Below are 16,256 nucleotides of genomic sequence, written 5' to 3'. Positions count from 1 at the left end.
AAACAATGAGTCACCACAATAACAAATAAACTTGAGCTTGAGGGTCACCATGCCAAAAAGGAAGGGAACCTATGCTTTAGGTAGTCAGATCCGAGACTGTTTAGTGCATTAATGGTTAATTATAGTGTGGTTCCTGAGAGGAAGAGGGCACAATGCACCAATAGCCCTTAATCCTGATGATGATGACAGGGGGCAGTGTGTCCTTCCCCACAGTTTGCTGGTATGTGTCACTAATGAAAAGTAGGCACAGGGCTAGAAGATAATTAAACCAATTAATGATAACCATTCTATGCATGGTAATTGCTATTTGTATTATACACAAATTGAAGGGTTGTATTCAATTGTGCCCTTAAGTGAATAGAAAGAGTCCTTCCATTTATGGAGAAAGCCAATGTGGTCTAGTGGTTAAGATGCTGGACTACAACCTGGGAGACCAGGGTTCGAATCCCCACACAGCCATGACGCTCATTTGGGAGACCTTGGGCCAGTCACTGCTTCTCAGCCTCAGAGGAAGGCAATGGTAAAACTGTAGTGTAGCGCCAATGGACCAGCGGAACCAGAAGTCCAGTAGCTTGTTAACTTGTTTATTTGTGCCTGCTGCCGAACAAAATAACAGACCACCAGCCAAGACTTCAAGAAGAGAAACTTTACTGTTTCATTAGGCAGTTTATGACACCGTGCTCCGTCTCTCTTCAACTCTCTCCAACTACAACGCATTCCTATTACCCCCACACCCATTGTGTGCTCACCCAAGCTTGTTATAGCTGAGCCTCTGATCTGCTACAGCTGCAGACTGACCTTGGGTGTTTCCTTCAATTACATTCTTAACCCTTGCACTGGCTGTACTGGAACTGGCTGTGTTGCTCACCGAAGCCTGACAAAAACATCTCTGAACACCGCTTAGCATGAAAACCCTATTCATAGGGACACCATATGTTGAAATTGACTTGAATGCAGTCTATTTCCATTTTCCATTTTTTAATCTAGCAGAGGCCTCTACTAATGGAAGAGAAAATGTAATTTTCACCAGTCCCCCCACCCCTGGAGCCTCCCATTCCACCTTCTAAGATGTTCTAGAGGGTTCTCCAACCCTCCAGAATATTGTAGATTTTGGGAGAATGGGGTGAAATCAGCAAAAAACATCCCCCCCTTCCATTAGCAGGGGCTGAATCAAAAGCCCTTCCATTCATGAAATGGAACAATTCCACCTAATGATTTCATTGTGGCAGTTCCATATAATTTTTCACTGTATTGTTCTTATAATCTTAAAGGTGTCTTCAGCTCCATACCAAGCAGTAGCTAGCTGAATTATTCTTCTGAAAGAACACATGAGACTTCCTTAAATTGGTAATGCCCCAAGGACTATTTATAGCAGTTAGTAATTAAGAGACTGTGGGGCTTATTTCTCTCTAATTAGAGCCTGACTCAAAATTGTCATTCATACTGAGAAAGTTGCCACTAGCTTAATGAAAAGAAATTGCCTGTGAACATAAACATGTTAGTCCTGTGGTACCTGGAAACTCTAAGGGAGCGGGACATAACAGAATAAGCAGAAGAAATGTAAACATTCTTCAGATTCATTCAGCTTGCAATGTGCATCTAAAGCCAAAACTGGGCTCTGACCATGCAAATATGTACTCCCTCGTCGTGTAGAAACTGCAGGCTGTATGTAACTATGGCCCCATCCACACTATACATTTAAAGCAGTATCATACCAGTTTAAACAGCTATGGCTTCCCCCCAAGAATCCTGTGAACTGTACTTTGTTAAGGGTGCTGACCCTTATTCCCTTCACAGGGCTGGAATTCCCCAGGGTTTGCTAGGAAGAGAAACTGATGGTTAAGCTATTCTGAGAACTGTAGCTCTGTGAGGAAGGAGAGACATATCCCCATTCCAAACCCAGAGGCTCCTGAACAGAGTTTGTTTTTACGGTTGAATATATTTATTTGTGTTTTGAACAGTGTTGTAAGTCAGAGACCTTGGGATAGTGAGCAATTTTCAATTCTAATTGATGATGATGATGATGAAGAAGAAGAAGATGGCTTTCTGTAGTTAAGATTGCTGTCTTGTTATGGCATAAGCTTTTGTAGACTTCAGCACACTTCATCAGATGCAAAAGTGTTATCCTGAGTTGCAGGTATATATATGCATGGTTGGTGATGGGGGAATGTGAACAGTGAAGTCAAAAGGAAAGGAAATGCATTAAGTACAGATGGTGATGATTAGGTTATAAATCGTAGCTATTCACTTACAAAAATTGTTGTTGATAAAGACATATTGACTTCAATATGAATTTGCAGACAAAACAAAAACAATTTTTTAAAAAGAAGGCATAACAGCTGTACATAAGAACATTAGGAGGGGTGCCAATCTAACTACATGTTACTTTGGAGATCCATGGTGAAATCTCCCAGTACAGTAATACCTCAGTTAACAAAGTACATGTGTTCCTGGACATTACTTCTTTAACAGAAACGTTAGTACCAGAGGTAGGAATAACATGGAAAGAATAGGGATAGGTTCCTGCACGACAAAAAAGAAAAGCAGTTCAACATATTTCAGCAAACTTTTTATGCAAAACTAACAATAAGCATGTCTGAAACAACCAGGTCAGGTAAGCCTTGCATACAGATCATTTGAAGGCTTCTTTTTCCAAAATGCATCCAGGGATACCTGCTTTGACTTTTTTTTCTTTTATCATGTAGCATCTTGCTATAGCAATCTAGAGCTTTGGTGCCATCCTCCCCTACACTCGAGCACAGGGCACTTGAAGCACTGTTCACTGCGAAGACGCCTGTGCCACCTGGCAAGGAGAGCCATTCCACCCATACGTGAGAGAGCTGCTGGCAGAAGCCATAATCCTGTAAACAAGAAACCACATTCTATGTCAGTGTGCACCCCCCCATCCCATGCCCCTTGCACCCAAGAAAGACTTTGTTAAAAGGAGCTTTTTTCCTGGAGGATGTGTTAACTACGGTATTACTGTACTGTTTTGCACATTTTGAAACCAGCTGTGAGGATCCCTAACACTAAGAGAGTCGAAATTTTTCTAATTCAAATATTGCTTCTTTTTTTCGTAAAGGGGTTTTGTGTTAGGCTTCGGTGAGCAACACAGCCAATTCCAGAACAGACAGTGCAACACCTAAGAGTTAAAGTGTGTAATTGAAAGAGAAATGCCCAAGGTCAGCAAGCAGCTGCAGCAGATCAGAAACTCAGCTATATCAGGCTTGGGTGCATACAGTGGTGTGGGGGGGGTGTAGTATGTGGAGTAGTTGGAGCGAGATGGTGATCGGTGTAATAAAACTAATTGGAGCAGTAAAAGTTTCCTCTTCAAGAAACCTCGGCTGTCTGTCTGTTATTTCACGCAGCAGCTACCTAAACAGAGCAGGCTAAAACAGCTCACTGGACTTCTGGTTCTACTGGCCCACTGGCGCAGCACTACAAAGGGTTATGGGCCCAGCTCAGTACCAGTAACAACCAGTTGAAACCAGTAAGCAAACAAAACGCTGTGAAAGCTGTGAAGAAGCGGCATCAAAGCGGAAAACTGAGTTGCCAGGAAACCAAAGTGATAAGGAAAGTCTGCAAGGATGGCTGCAACAACTTTGGCTGGCATTCCACTGGAACGTCTATCAGAACAGAACTATTCGAGCTGGAGGCTGCGGATGCAAGCCTACCTAAACAGAGAGGATTTATGGAAAGTAATTGAACTGCAAGCCCCCTCCGTTCCACCATGTCAGAACATTTAATAAACATTGCTAGAATATTTGCAGAATTGCAGGAAAGGGGTGTGGAACATACTGAAATGCAGCAGGTCTATATTATTCTTTCAACTCTAAATGACTCTTGGAATCCTGTGGTCAGTGCCCTGGAAGCGATGTCCGATTCTGGCTTGACGGTTCAATATATTACAAACAAACTTAAACAAGAGTGGGAGAGAAGAAAGGAGACGGAACAGAGGCGAGAGGGACGTAACGACAGGAATGAAAGAAAAGACTGAGGTAAAGGCTTTTGGGACTAAAGGTTGTTACAACTGCGGTTCGTTGCATCATTTAAGGCGGAACTGTGATTTAATGAGAAGAAGGAAGGACGGGAGACAACCCTCACATGTGCAGTTGGTGAGTGCAAAGACAAAGAAAGACTATGTAAACAGAGACAATAGCATGTGGGTCTTGGACTCAGGCTCAACCCATTCACTCCTAAAAGATAAAGACTTGTTTAAAACAATGGTGCCAGCTAATGAAGACGTGAGTTTAGCTGATGGAACAAAACAAAGGGTGATGGGTAAGGGTACTGTACATATATGTGCTTTAAATACTATTATGACAAACATTTTATATGTGCCCACTTTGACTAGTAATATACTATCAGTCTCAAAATTGTTAGAAATGGGTTATAGTGTGCTGTTCAGTAACAAGAAATGTGAAGTGATGAAAAAGGGAGAGGTGTGCCTGCGAGGGATTGTAAGGATGCCATGTTCTATGTAAATGTAAATCCTACAGCACAGGCCTCACTAGTGGCACATAAGAAACCCCATGATCAATGTATCTATGAGTGGCACAGGAGATTGGGGCATGTAAATTATGAAACAGTGAAACAGACACCACAATTTAGTGCTGATGTAATGACTGCAAAACATATGTTCAGTGTGAAGCATGTCAACAGACAAAGGCTACTGTAGCCCCAATCAACAGGGAAGCTGAGAGGCATACTAAGAAACCTTATCAAACCATACATGTTGACCTTGCAGGTCCATTCCCTAGAACACATGGTGGAGCAAGATATTTCCTAGTAATAGTGGATGATTATTCAAGGTTTTGTCATGTATATTTATTAAAAACTAAGGATGAGGCTGCAGAAAAAATAAAACAGTTCCTGACCAGAATTGAAGTACAGCATGGCACACAGGTACAGCAAATCAGATCTGATCAGGGAGGGGAGTTCACTGGGAAATCCCTTGAAACGTATATGGACAAGAAAGGTGTTACTCATGCTGTAACAGCCCCGTTCTCACCGCATCAGAACGGAACAGCTGAAAGAAAAAATAGAACGTTGCAGGATGCTGTGAGGGCTATGTTAGCAGATTCTGGACTTGCACAAACATTCTGGAGTGAATGCTTAATGTATGCCACTTACATACAAAACAGAGTAATGCACAGTGCAATAGGGAAATCACCATATGAAATGTTGTACATGAAAAAGCCCAAGTTACAACATATACTAAGATTTGGTTCCCCATGCTGGGTGCATATTCCTAAGGGGAAGAGATATGGGAAATTAGCTCCCAGAGCGAAAAAGGGGTATGTGTTAGGTTTTCAACATGCTAGTTACCGTGTATGGGTTCCACAAGACAGGACAGTAACACTTAGCAGAAGTGTAAGAACCCAAGAACAGGAATGGGAAAATGAGAAAACCTATGTAAACCTAGATTGCATTGACACCAATGGCACAATAGAAAAAGAGCCAGATAAACAAATCAAACAGGAAAGTGTAGATCAGACCCAGGGCGTGCAAGAAACACAACATGAGGTAAAAGATAGTGGATCTGATTACAGTAGTAGAGAGTCTGACACAGATACAGAACAAGAAACAGTAACTTTGAGAAGGTCCAAACGGTCTAATTTGGGACAACCACCTGAACGCTTCCAAGTAACTACAATAAGAGGTGGGAAACAAAGTGAAAATGAAACCCAGTGGAAAGAGATAAATGAATGTGAAACAATATATCTTGAATGTACAAAGACTGGTTAAAAGCCTTGGAATGCAAAATGCAAATGTAACAAATGTGTAAACGCTGTAACCAAATGTAACTGAACCTCACTGTATGAAAATGTGAAAGTAAAATGCAGGTGTATTGCATGTCTGTCTGGAAGGTGGGGGCTGTTAGGCTTCAGTGAGCAACACAGCCAATTCCAGAACAGACAGTGCAACACCTAAGAGTTAAAGTGTGTAATTGAAAGAGAAACGCCCAAGGTCAGTAAGCAGCTGCAGCAGATCAGAAGCTCAGCTATATCAGGCTTGGGTGCGCACACAGTGGTGTGTGTGGGGGTGTAGTATGTGGAGTAGTTGGAGCGAGACGGTGATCGGTGTAATAAAACTAATTGGAGCAGTAAAAGTTTCCTCTTCAAGAAACCTCGGCTGTCCGTTTGTTATTTCACGCAGCAGCTACCTAAACAGAACAGGCTAAAACAGCTCACTGGACTTCTGGTTCTACTGGCCCACTGGTGCAGCACTACATTTTGTACCACAGCTATAAGATTTGTTAAGATTGTGTCTGTTTTCCAAAACATTTTTGTGGCTGAGTAGTTCAGAATGACATATATATTTTCATAGACGCCTCCCAGAATAAACTTATCTATCACAAAACTTAAAAAGGTAAAGGTGTCCCCGCACTTATAGTGCGAGTCATTTCCGACTCTTAGGGTGATGTCTTGCAACGTTTACTAGGCAGACCATATATATGGGGTGGGATTGCCAGTTCCTTCCCCACCCTTTCTTTACCCCCCAGCATATGCCGGGTACTCATTTTACCGACCACGGATGGATGGAAGGCTGAGTGGACCTCAACCTATACATCATATTGGGACACACCAGCACCAACATCTGCTATCAAGTTAGGATGGAGCCCAATGCAGGGGTAAAACTGTGCACTGATGTTTAGGAACAGAAGTGAAGGAAGTGAGAATAGAGAAAATTGCAAACCTTTTGTTTTCTCATAAATTTATACACAGCCACATTTATCTGAGTACTCATATTAGAATAACCTAAAATCCACATAATACTACTTTGTGCCCCTTGAGAATTCCTTGTGTATTTCAGCCTCCAAGATAACATTTATTTTCTAATTGATATGCTAATCATATCAATAGCTAAGTTTTCCAAAATTCTAATTAACAGCTTGATATGTCTCTAGCTAATTGACTAAATACTTATTTCTTAACAAGATTAAGGAAAGGAGTATATTTCCATTTCAGAACAAAATTGCTATCCTATATAAATCTAACCAAGTCTAACTGTTTTAGGATGAAATACTATGTACACATACCTGGAAGTCTCATTGCACCCAGTGGGCCTTATATTTGAGCAGACATGTATAGGATTTATTTAAATTCATACAATGGCATTCCCACCTTGAGCGGGGGCGTGTTTGCCGCTGCCACCACCACCACCCCATTCCACAAAGGCTTGGGAATATTCCCGAAGGGTTGGGGGGGTCAGCTGGGGCTCTTGCCCAATCTGAAGGAGGGATGAGCAGGTTTATAAGCCCTCTCCTCCCTCAAAACTTGCCTCTCTTTACCTTGCGGCAGCTTGTACTCCTTGGCAGGGGAGAGAGGCTTTGCTTTGCCTACATTGCGGCGCCTTTGGGTCCTTGCTACTTCTTGTTCCTGGTTTGACAAGCAGGGATGCGGTAGCGTGTGGAAGCTTGCGCTTCCCAGTCTGCGGCGGCTTCCTGCCTCGTTGGCCGTGTGCTGGCATCAGACTGGTGGGCCGCAGGTAGGGTTGCCATATTGCCCAGTTAGCCAGGTTTTACCCGGATTCTTTGCAGGCCACCCGGTGCCCTTTTAGCCCCTTAGATGGCCCGGATTCTCAGCTTTAATTTTTTAAAAAACTAAGTCTCTAGGTGGTCCGGTTCTCGAGATATACATAAAAACATCAGCCCCCCCAACTGTTAAATCTTTCTTTAAACAGTACTGTATAGCACTTCGTAGCTTTAACCCCGCCCATTCAGGATTGCAGCCAATCAGTGAAGCCAGGGTTGTGTTTCAGTTTCATTGACCTGAGGCAGTGTCTAGAACACCTCATTGCAATCCCCCCTTGTTTATCTGAAAATCTCATAAATTGGGTAAGTATTATTTATTTATTTATTAAACTTATATACCGCCCGACTAGCAATAGCTCTCTGGGCAATGTACATCAAAAAAATACAATAAAATTACACAATCTCATAAAACAGAGTATATAAAAACAGTACAAACTGAAATCAGATTACAACAATTTAAAATTAAATTAACTTAAATTAAAATGCCTCAGAGAAGAGGAAGTACATACATTTCAGTTTTTTTTCCTCTTGTGTGCAGGAGTCAGATCCTGGGCAGTGTTTTGAAAACCTTCCTAATACTTGCTTTTGTAAAAGCAATGCTAATCCCATATGCCCAGAGTAAATCCCATTGAATTCAATAGGACTTACTTTTGAGTAGACATAGTTATGAATGTGCTGAAAATCAATGGGACTTTGGAGTGAATGTAAAAAAGAATTGTGCTTGTGTTCTAACTCTTTCTGTCCTTCCTCTCCAGTCCTATTTTAAAGCAAGTAGGCAGGGCTTACTTAGGTATTACAGTTTTTATTCTGTAGGAAACTAATACTGATTTCTTTAAAACTAATACTGATTTTTCTGCAATGACCAACTGGTTTGACAATAAACAGTTATATGGGCTCTATGTATTTATACATCTGCAGTGTGTGCGTGTGCGTGTATGGAGTCTTATGATTCGGAATTTTTTTTTCAATTAATTTTTTTATTCTAATTTTCAAAACCAAAATAATACAAAAAGAAAACAACATAAATCAATAACTAATACAATACCAAAAAAAATACATATATATAAAAATATTGACTTCCGATTTGTCATAGTTCAGCTATAAATCTATAATATATAACAAACCTATCTCTTAATAGATTATAAAATCACCTTCCTCCAGCGGTTATCTTAGTTGGTTTCAACTCTCATTAACATCATATCATTTTAATATTCCACAAAAAGTCAAAGAGAAGTTTCCAATCCTTGAGATATATATCAATCAATTTTTTTTCTAAATAAACATGCCAATTAATCCAGCTCATCAAATCTACTAAATCCAGTAATTTCAAAACACTATAATTCAACTATAAATCTATAATATGTGACAGACCTATCTCTTAATAGATTATAAAATCACCTTCCTCCAACAGTTATCTTAGTTGGTTTCAAATCTCATTAACATCATATCATTTTAATCTTCCACAAAAAGTCAAAGAGAAGTTTCCAATCCTTGAGATATATGTCAATCAATTTTTTTTTCTAAATAAACATGCCAATTAATCCAACTCATCAAATCTACTAAGTCCAGTGATTTTAAATCGCTCTTCTGTCATTATCCATATTGGGTCCATCTTCCATCTTCCATCTTTACGCACCCAAAAATCTTGCTGTCATAGTCATATAATAAAAGTCTGATAGGAATTTCCTCCATCACAGATATTTTCTTGCCATCAAATCCAAACGTATCACTGAAGTATTGTTGCAAAGCCGCATCTCTGTTCCTCTTTTCCACGTGATACACTAGTACATCTCTTGAAGGTTTTTCCATTGACACAAGACAGGGATTAATTCTGTTAACTTTCTCCATTTCAAGTTCCATCAGATCCTTCCAGTCCAAGAATTTTTTTGAACCGATAATATCTTTATCTCCAATCTCTTCAATTCCTTCAGGGACAGCGCTGAATTCCAAACTGTAATATTTGTCTCCAGGATCCATCACAGCCAGGAAATCCAAATCTTTTTTCATGTCCATAATTAAGCCAATCTCCATAGTTTGAACCTTGCCTTTAATTTCTCTTTCATCTTTTTTTGTTTTCCAGATCTATCTTTATTCTCCTTTCTCATAGAATCCTGAGTTTCTTTCAGCTCCTGTCTCATTTCGTAAAATTCAATTCTCCACGCTTGTCTATTATTTCTCAGTTCTTGTTTTATTGAGTTAATCCCATTCATTATTTTCTGAAACATGTCTAGAGATAAAGTCCCTTCTTGTACATCCATGGTCTTCTTAATTGTCATTCTTAAAGCCAAAGGAACAAAACTCCTTCAATTTTCAATGTCCCAAACAAAGAGCAGCTTATTTCTTTAACCAGTTACAAAGGAGTTAATTTTTCCAACAAACTAACGTCACACGCTAGACAGCCCTTATCTCTTATCTGCCTGAAAGTGTAAGAACAGCTTTAGTTCACAGCGTCGAAATAGCTAGTAGCAGAGAGAATGAGCAGATTCATCAAAAAAAAAGTAGATCAGAAAAAATAGTCCCAGCCATAGATCAAAAAGATTTCTTATCTCCTCCAATCAGAAATCTCTCGCCCGTTGTAATCTTTAGAATGCCATTTTCCATGTCAGCTTTTTGCAATAAAAAAAAAGATAAGCTATTTATATTTTCTTCCCCCCTAGCTCCGCGAACAAAAAAAGGAAAGTCTTACCTCACCTAGGTTATCTCAATTGCTGTTACTTTGACAAATCTCTTTAGCTGTATAGATAAGAAAATGATGAATGTAGACAGGAGGATGTTTGCCTGTTAATCCGTATAAAAAAAAACGGGTCACTTATCCAGCTGAGCTAGCATAAAAATCCTCGCTCTGTCTGAGCTGCTGGAAGACAGACAATTCTGACGAATTCCAGACTCCAACAATCAAAACAAAGCTATGTGGGAAATCTCACGTTTCTTCTTTAACCGGAAGAAATTATTCCCAGTCAGAAAAGAGCCTTCTGACTGAATTTAAACTGGATAAGTTTCATCCAAGACGGGAGCCCGTCTCAGAGGCTGCACAGGCGTAGGGATCCTCCTGGGAAGTCATGATTCGGAATTTTGGGTTGTGTGAATGAAGTTGCTTATCACTTGAGGTTGCATTTCTGTCCCTGTTTGAGTAAGCCCCACTGAATACACTGGGACTTGCTTCTGAATAAATAAACCTAGGATTGCACTATAAATATCTTTACAGTTTGTGTAAATAATAAATATATTTGATAGTCATGCTTATATAAATATTTCTTTTATTTATCATATTTTTGGTTTTTGGTTAGCAATCCTGACTGGTTGTGAGATGCTTAGTTTTCTGCCTTACTCATAGGAATCTTGTTGTGGTTGGTATGGTATTACATTTAGGAAAGTGTTACTGCCTTTTGTGTTGTTTTTCCCCAATTTGCATTTCACTTATCTTTAACCTCACTCCGTTACAGCCATAGAAGTGTTGAGCGAGATCCTGATACTGATCTCACCGTGCCCCCTTCCCCAGGTAAGGCACGGAGCTGGATTGAACCCTGAACCAGGCTAGGAAGGAAAACACATTTACACACAATAGAACTTTGGCCAAAGGTTCCACCCGCACTGGGAGACAGCCTTGGTCAGATGGACAAGTTTATTTAGGAAGCACCAACACTTTATAGACCACCAGGGCATGGTGAACAGTAAACAGATGAAAGACAGAGTCATAAACAGAGTCATAAACAGACGTAATAAAAGAACAAAAGGTGGGTTTTCATCCTTCCTGTCTTCCTGTTCTTCTGACAGATCCTATCTTAACGTTATCACCCCCCCCCCTTTGAACAGACCCTTCATGACTTAGTATATTGGAAAAGAACAAACATGTTTTGTTCTTTTCAGGGTTAAATGCGTCTCTGCAGGGAACACATTCTTTGCCTTTGCCCTAGATACAGAAAGGCAACTTCAACAGATTCTAAGTACCAGTACTTTACAAAGAATTAACATATACTTAGCTCGAGCCTGAAGGAAAGGCTAAGGAGAGATGCATTTTAGAACACTCATAAGCCTACGAGGGGATAGTTTAGATCCATTTGGGGTTGCTACCTGAGGCACTCATATTTTCCACCTCAACAATCCGCCTTTTGGTGCTTATTGCGACCATAGAGAGCCAATCTGCACCATCACTACAACTTATGAAGACCATAGGCTTTGTTTACTGCTTCCCTGAAAGTGAGGCATTCCAGAGCATCCATAGTATAGGCTGGGTCTGCCTTTACCGTACTCTGAGGTTTACATAAAATGGCAAAGCATGAAGCTATGAGAGGGAAGCAGTAGGTGAAACAACACATTACTAGAGATATTATGGCAAAACATGAAAGACCAAACAGCAAATATTTCACCCACCCCCAGTTGGGTAACCAGGAAGTGAGCCAGGAAAAGAGATCAACATTACTTTCACTGATTCCAGATATAATGTCCCTTAAACTAGTAATTTGCGGCCCAGGGGTGAAATAAGACACAGACACAATATATATTTGGGTTAAATAACGGGCCACTTTATTAACTAAATTCACATTGCATAATGAACCTACAGAGGGGAACATAAGTGCGGGATTCTCCTGGTGAGTCAGGCAAAGCCTGCTTGCAGCTATTGGGGCAATTCAACCCCTGCCAGGCAAGGGGCTGCCAATCTGCCAACCCCTTGCCCTGACCACACCCATAGGGTGTGTAGGAAGGCCAACCTGTGTCACCACCTGCCCCCGGTGCCCTGAAACTCTGAGTGGATGAGACATGTTGGCCTCAAAGGCGACCCGTATCCTGCCCTTGGGCCATATAATCCAGAGCTGCAGGCCTCCGGAACTGCCAATCACCTCCAAAGGTGCCTAAAGGTGTCACCTAGCTGCCCTTCACCTTTACACTTTCCCACACTTCCTTGCCACCAAAGAGGGGACAAACCTCTGTTTAGTCCCCACTTGCCCCACCTCCACACAACAACTCACACAGACCCCTCTGCAGGTCCCCTAAAAGGATGTCATTACCCCTATCTGTCATATGGACCATCTGACCTATATAGTTCTACCCTACTCAGAGCTTGGAAAAGTTACTTTTTTGAACTACAACTCCCATCAGCCCCAGCCAGCATGGCCACTGGATTGGGCTGATGGGAGTTGTAGTTCAAAAAAGTAACTTTTCCAAGCTCTGATCCTACTGCGTCTTATCTCTGGATGGTGAATACCGACCCACCAGAGCCCAAAAGAGCCAGCCTGAGTTGTCTATTGACTTTCTTGCAGGTCCTATTTATGCCCCTAGGGTCACCCTTGCAATTCCAATGCCTACAGGGTAAAACATCAGACCACACCAAGTGCACTCCCGGCTAGCGTCCTTCGATGGCCCGGAAGTCAGCACACGCCTGCTCGATAAGAGTCCTGCCTTTCAGCATACCCAGGTCATTACTGCCCAGGTGAATAACCAAAAACTGTGGCACATGATGAACCACTGCCGACTGGAAAAGCGTAGGAAGGAGCCCGTCCCAGCGCATCCCTCGGCAGCCCAGCCACTGTACGGTGGCCCACTGGCTAAGCCCCAGCTGTGTGCCAACACGTGACTTCACCGCCCTGCGGCCTGCCCAAAACACCATACTATGGCCACAGAGGAGGATGTGCAGTCTTCCATCTCCCGTCCAGTGGCCTGTCGAAACAAATAAGAGCACTCAGAACAATGAGAACAAAAACTTCAACGTTGAGCTTTCTGAATCCCTTGAAAAGATCTAACATACGATCTATAGGCATTGGAATGCCACCTCCCCAGGGCCTGCAGTCACTCGTGCGAAAAGCCCAAGCATGCAGCTGTGGAGGCTGCACCAATACGGAAAGAGTGAGTCCCGAATAATTGAGGGTCAAGCCCCAGATTAGTAAGGGCCGTCTTGGTTACTGCCCAGAATTGGAATTTTGAGAGGGGGTGGCCATCTCTGTGAACGAAGAGATATCCTGGTTGATGCCCCCTCAGGGTCAAAAAATGACGCAAAGCTGCCACTGGGCAAACATTACCGTCCGGTATGTGTGGGGTTGTTGCACACTTCCAGGCCAGTTTCATTTTGAGGATGGAGGTGGAACCTGTGTAGATGTGGTTGATCAAAGGGAGAAGAAATTTTAAATTAAGCAAAGCTCTGCTTTTATAAAACCTAAGAAACATACAGATACTTTGAATGTCTGAGTGCCTGCACCAGTGGAATACTGAAGGAACTTGTAAAACTTGCTGCAACAGTATTTAGAACTGAGCATGTGGCGTGAAAGATTCCTTTTCCTAACATTTTGGCTTCTTGTTTTTCTCCACCCACCACATCTCTGAAATATATCGTATATGTAATGGTTAACCATACTGCTGCCCTGACTTACTCTGTTTGTTGCTATTTTGTGTTTTTATTATGTTTTTATATTGATTGTGCATTTTTATTGTTTTTATTATATTTGTAAGCTGTGCTGAGCTCTGTTTTTAACAGCAGAAGGGCAGGATATAAATCCTCTTAATCAATCAATAAATATTCCATAGTGTTGGAAACTAGAGTCTAGGCATTTAAGGCTGAAAATGTTGCTTTTAAAAAAAAGATTTCTCACATCTTTCCCCAGTTTTTGGTGGTAATTCCTAGGCGCAAAAACAAAATAACTGGACAATCCAAATATTGATATGCAAATATTTTGCATAATATGCATAATATGCAAATTAGCCTGCCTGGATTTGTGGAACTGGAATATGGCAACCCTAGCTGCAAGGGATTGACGAGGCATGTGGGGTGGAAGCTGCAGTGGCTTGCATGCTCAGGTGGCCCTAGTTGGGCCTTGACTGTATCAGGGTCAGGTGGGTGACCAGCCTTGGGGCGTCCCTGAGGCTCTCGTCCGGGTCGGTGGCTGCTGCAGCCGCACAAAGCATTATTCGCCCTCTGGTTGTCTTTGCAGAGGTTTGGGCAGGCAAATGTGGGTGGGGGGGGCGTGTGCCCTTACAGGCCCATGCAGTATCCTTTTCCAGCAGTCAGTAAGCGAGGAAACTTCCAAAATATCTGGGCAGTTTGGGGTGGGGTTCCTCACCCCTTTAGGCTTTTCTCTCATCAGATGTGATTTTTTGCACTTCTGCAAAACTTGCATTTCTTCTGAACCTGCTGATACCACCATCATGTGTGGGGGGGAAGTGCCATTTTGGCTATGTAAGCAATGGCTTTAATGCCTGAGCATCAGAAACAGAAGGATTTCCAACTTGATACTAAGGATGGAAAGTTCTGTCAATCTTGGTTCTCTGAGTTTCTCATTTTTTCCAATGTTAAATTCAGTTCTCTACATTTCTGTAGCAATCCTCATGAAAATTCTCCACCATTTTAGTGTGAATTTATCCAAATAAATGCATTTTTGTAGGCAGTGTTGACAAAGGTAAACATTTTTTTCTCATCACATTATGCCTTTTTGCCTGTTGTTGTTGTTATGTGCCTCCAAGTCGACTACAACTTATGGTGACCCTATGAATCAGCGGCCTCCAAGAGCATCTGTCATGAACCACCCTGTTCAGATCTTGTAAGTTCAGGTCTGTGACTTCCTTTATGGAATCAATCCATCTCTTTTTTGGCCTTCCTCTTTATCTACACCCTTCTGTTTTCCCCCGCATTATTGTCTTTTCTAGTGAATCAGGTCTTCTCATGATATGTCCAAAGTATGATAACCTCAGTTTCATCATTTTAGCTTCTAGTGATAGTTCTGGTTTAATTTGTTCTAACACCCAAGTATTTGTCTTTTTTGCAGTCCATAGTATCCGCAAAGCTCTTCTCCAACACCACATTTCAAATGTGTTGATTTTTCTCTTATCAGGTTTTTTCACTGTCCAACTTTCACATACATACATAGAGATTGGGAATACCATGGTCTGAATGATCCTGACTTTAGTGTTCAGTGACTGTTATTTTTACTCATATATTTATTCTTATGCACACTTTCCCCTAATACATACGTTTTTATAAATATTGTTTAGTTGGCGAACTGCATCCCAAAATTTTAATAAATGTGAATTTTGAAGGATGGCTGTTTCGGTTCTCATATTGTTTTGGAGAGTGTGAATTTGATAAATTCTGCTTGAAATGTGAACTGAATTGAAATTCTCACCCACTCCTACTTGATACTAACCATATCTGTATTCTTATCCAAGTGTTGATGCTTTGAGCTTTTGATATACTCTGAACCTCCTCAGTACATAATCATCACAAATGATTTTCCGTGACACCCCAATCTCATCAGTTTAGATTAGTCTTATGAAATATGGTGCAAGAGAAAAAAAGAATGAGAATAAAAATCAAACAGAATGGGGCAGACACAATGCAGGGAAGGCAAATTCTAGAAAGAAAAATGAACAAAAGTAAATGTTCTTGAGACACTGAGGCTAGAGATCCTTTGCGTATTATTACTATTATTAACTTTATGTCCCACCATTCCTCCCAGGAGCCTGAGCGGGATATACATTTAATCAATGAATGAATGAATAAATTAAGTAATCTCTTTGACATCTTGTTAATTCATTTCCTACAAATAGGATTATATAACTATAGACACGAACCTGTGTTTTATTATCAGCTTCACATAACAGATGTTTATACTTTATATATAAAATTATTTGGGGCAAGACTATTATCTACTCCTGTCTTTGCAATAGGAGGCTGGAAGAGGGGAAGATACTTATGGATTCTTCTGTCATTTTTCCTGGAAATGTGAAGTGGTAT

This window comes from Rhineura floridana, chromosome 2, assembly GCF_030035675.1.
Source record: "Rhineura floridana isolate rRhiFlo1 chromosome 2, rRhiFlo1.hap2, whole genome shotgun sequence".
NCBI classification, from domain to species: domain Eukaryota; kingdom Metazoa; phylum Chordata; class Lepidosauria; order Squamata; family Rhineuridae; genus Rhineura; species Rhineura floridana.
The sequence above is the reverse complement of the archived record's forward strand: the minus strand, read 5'-3'. Positions refer to the sequence as shown.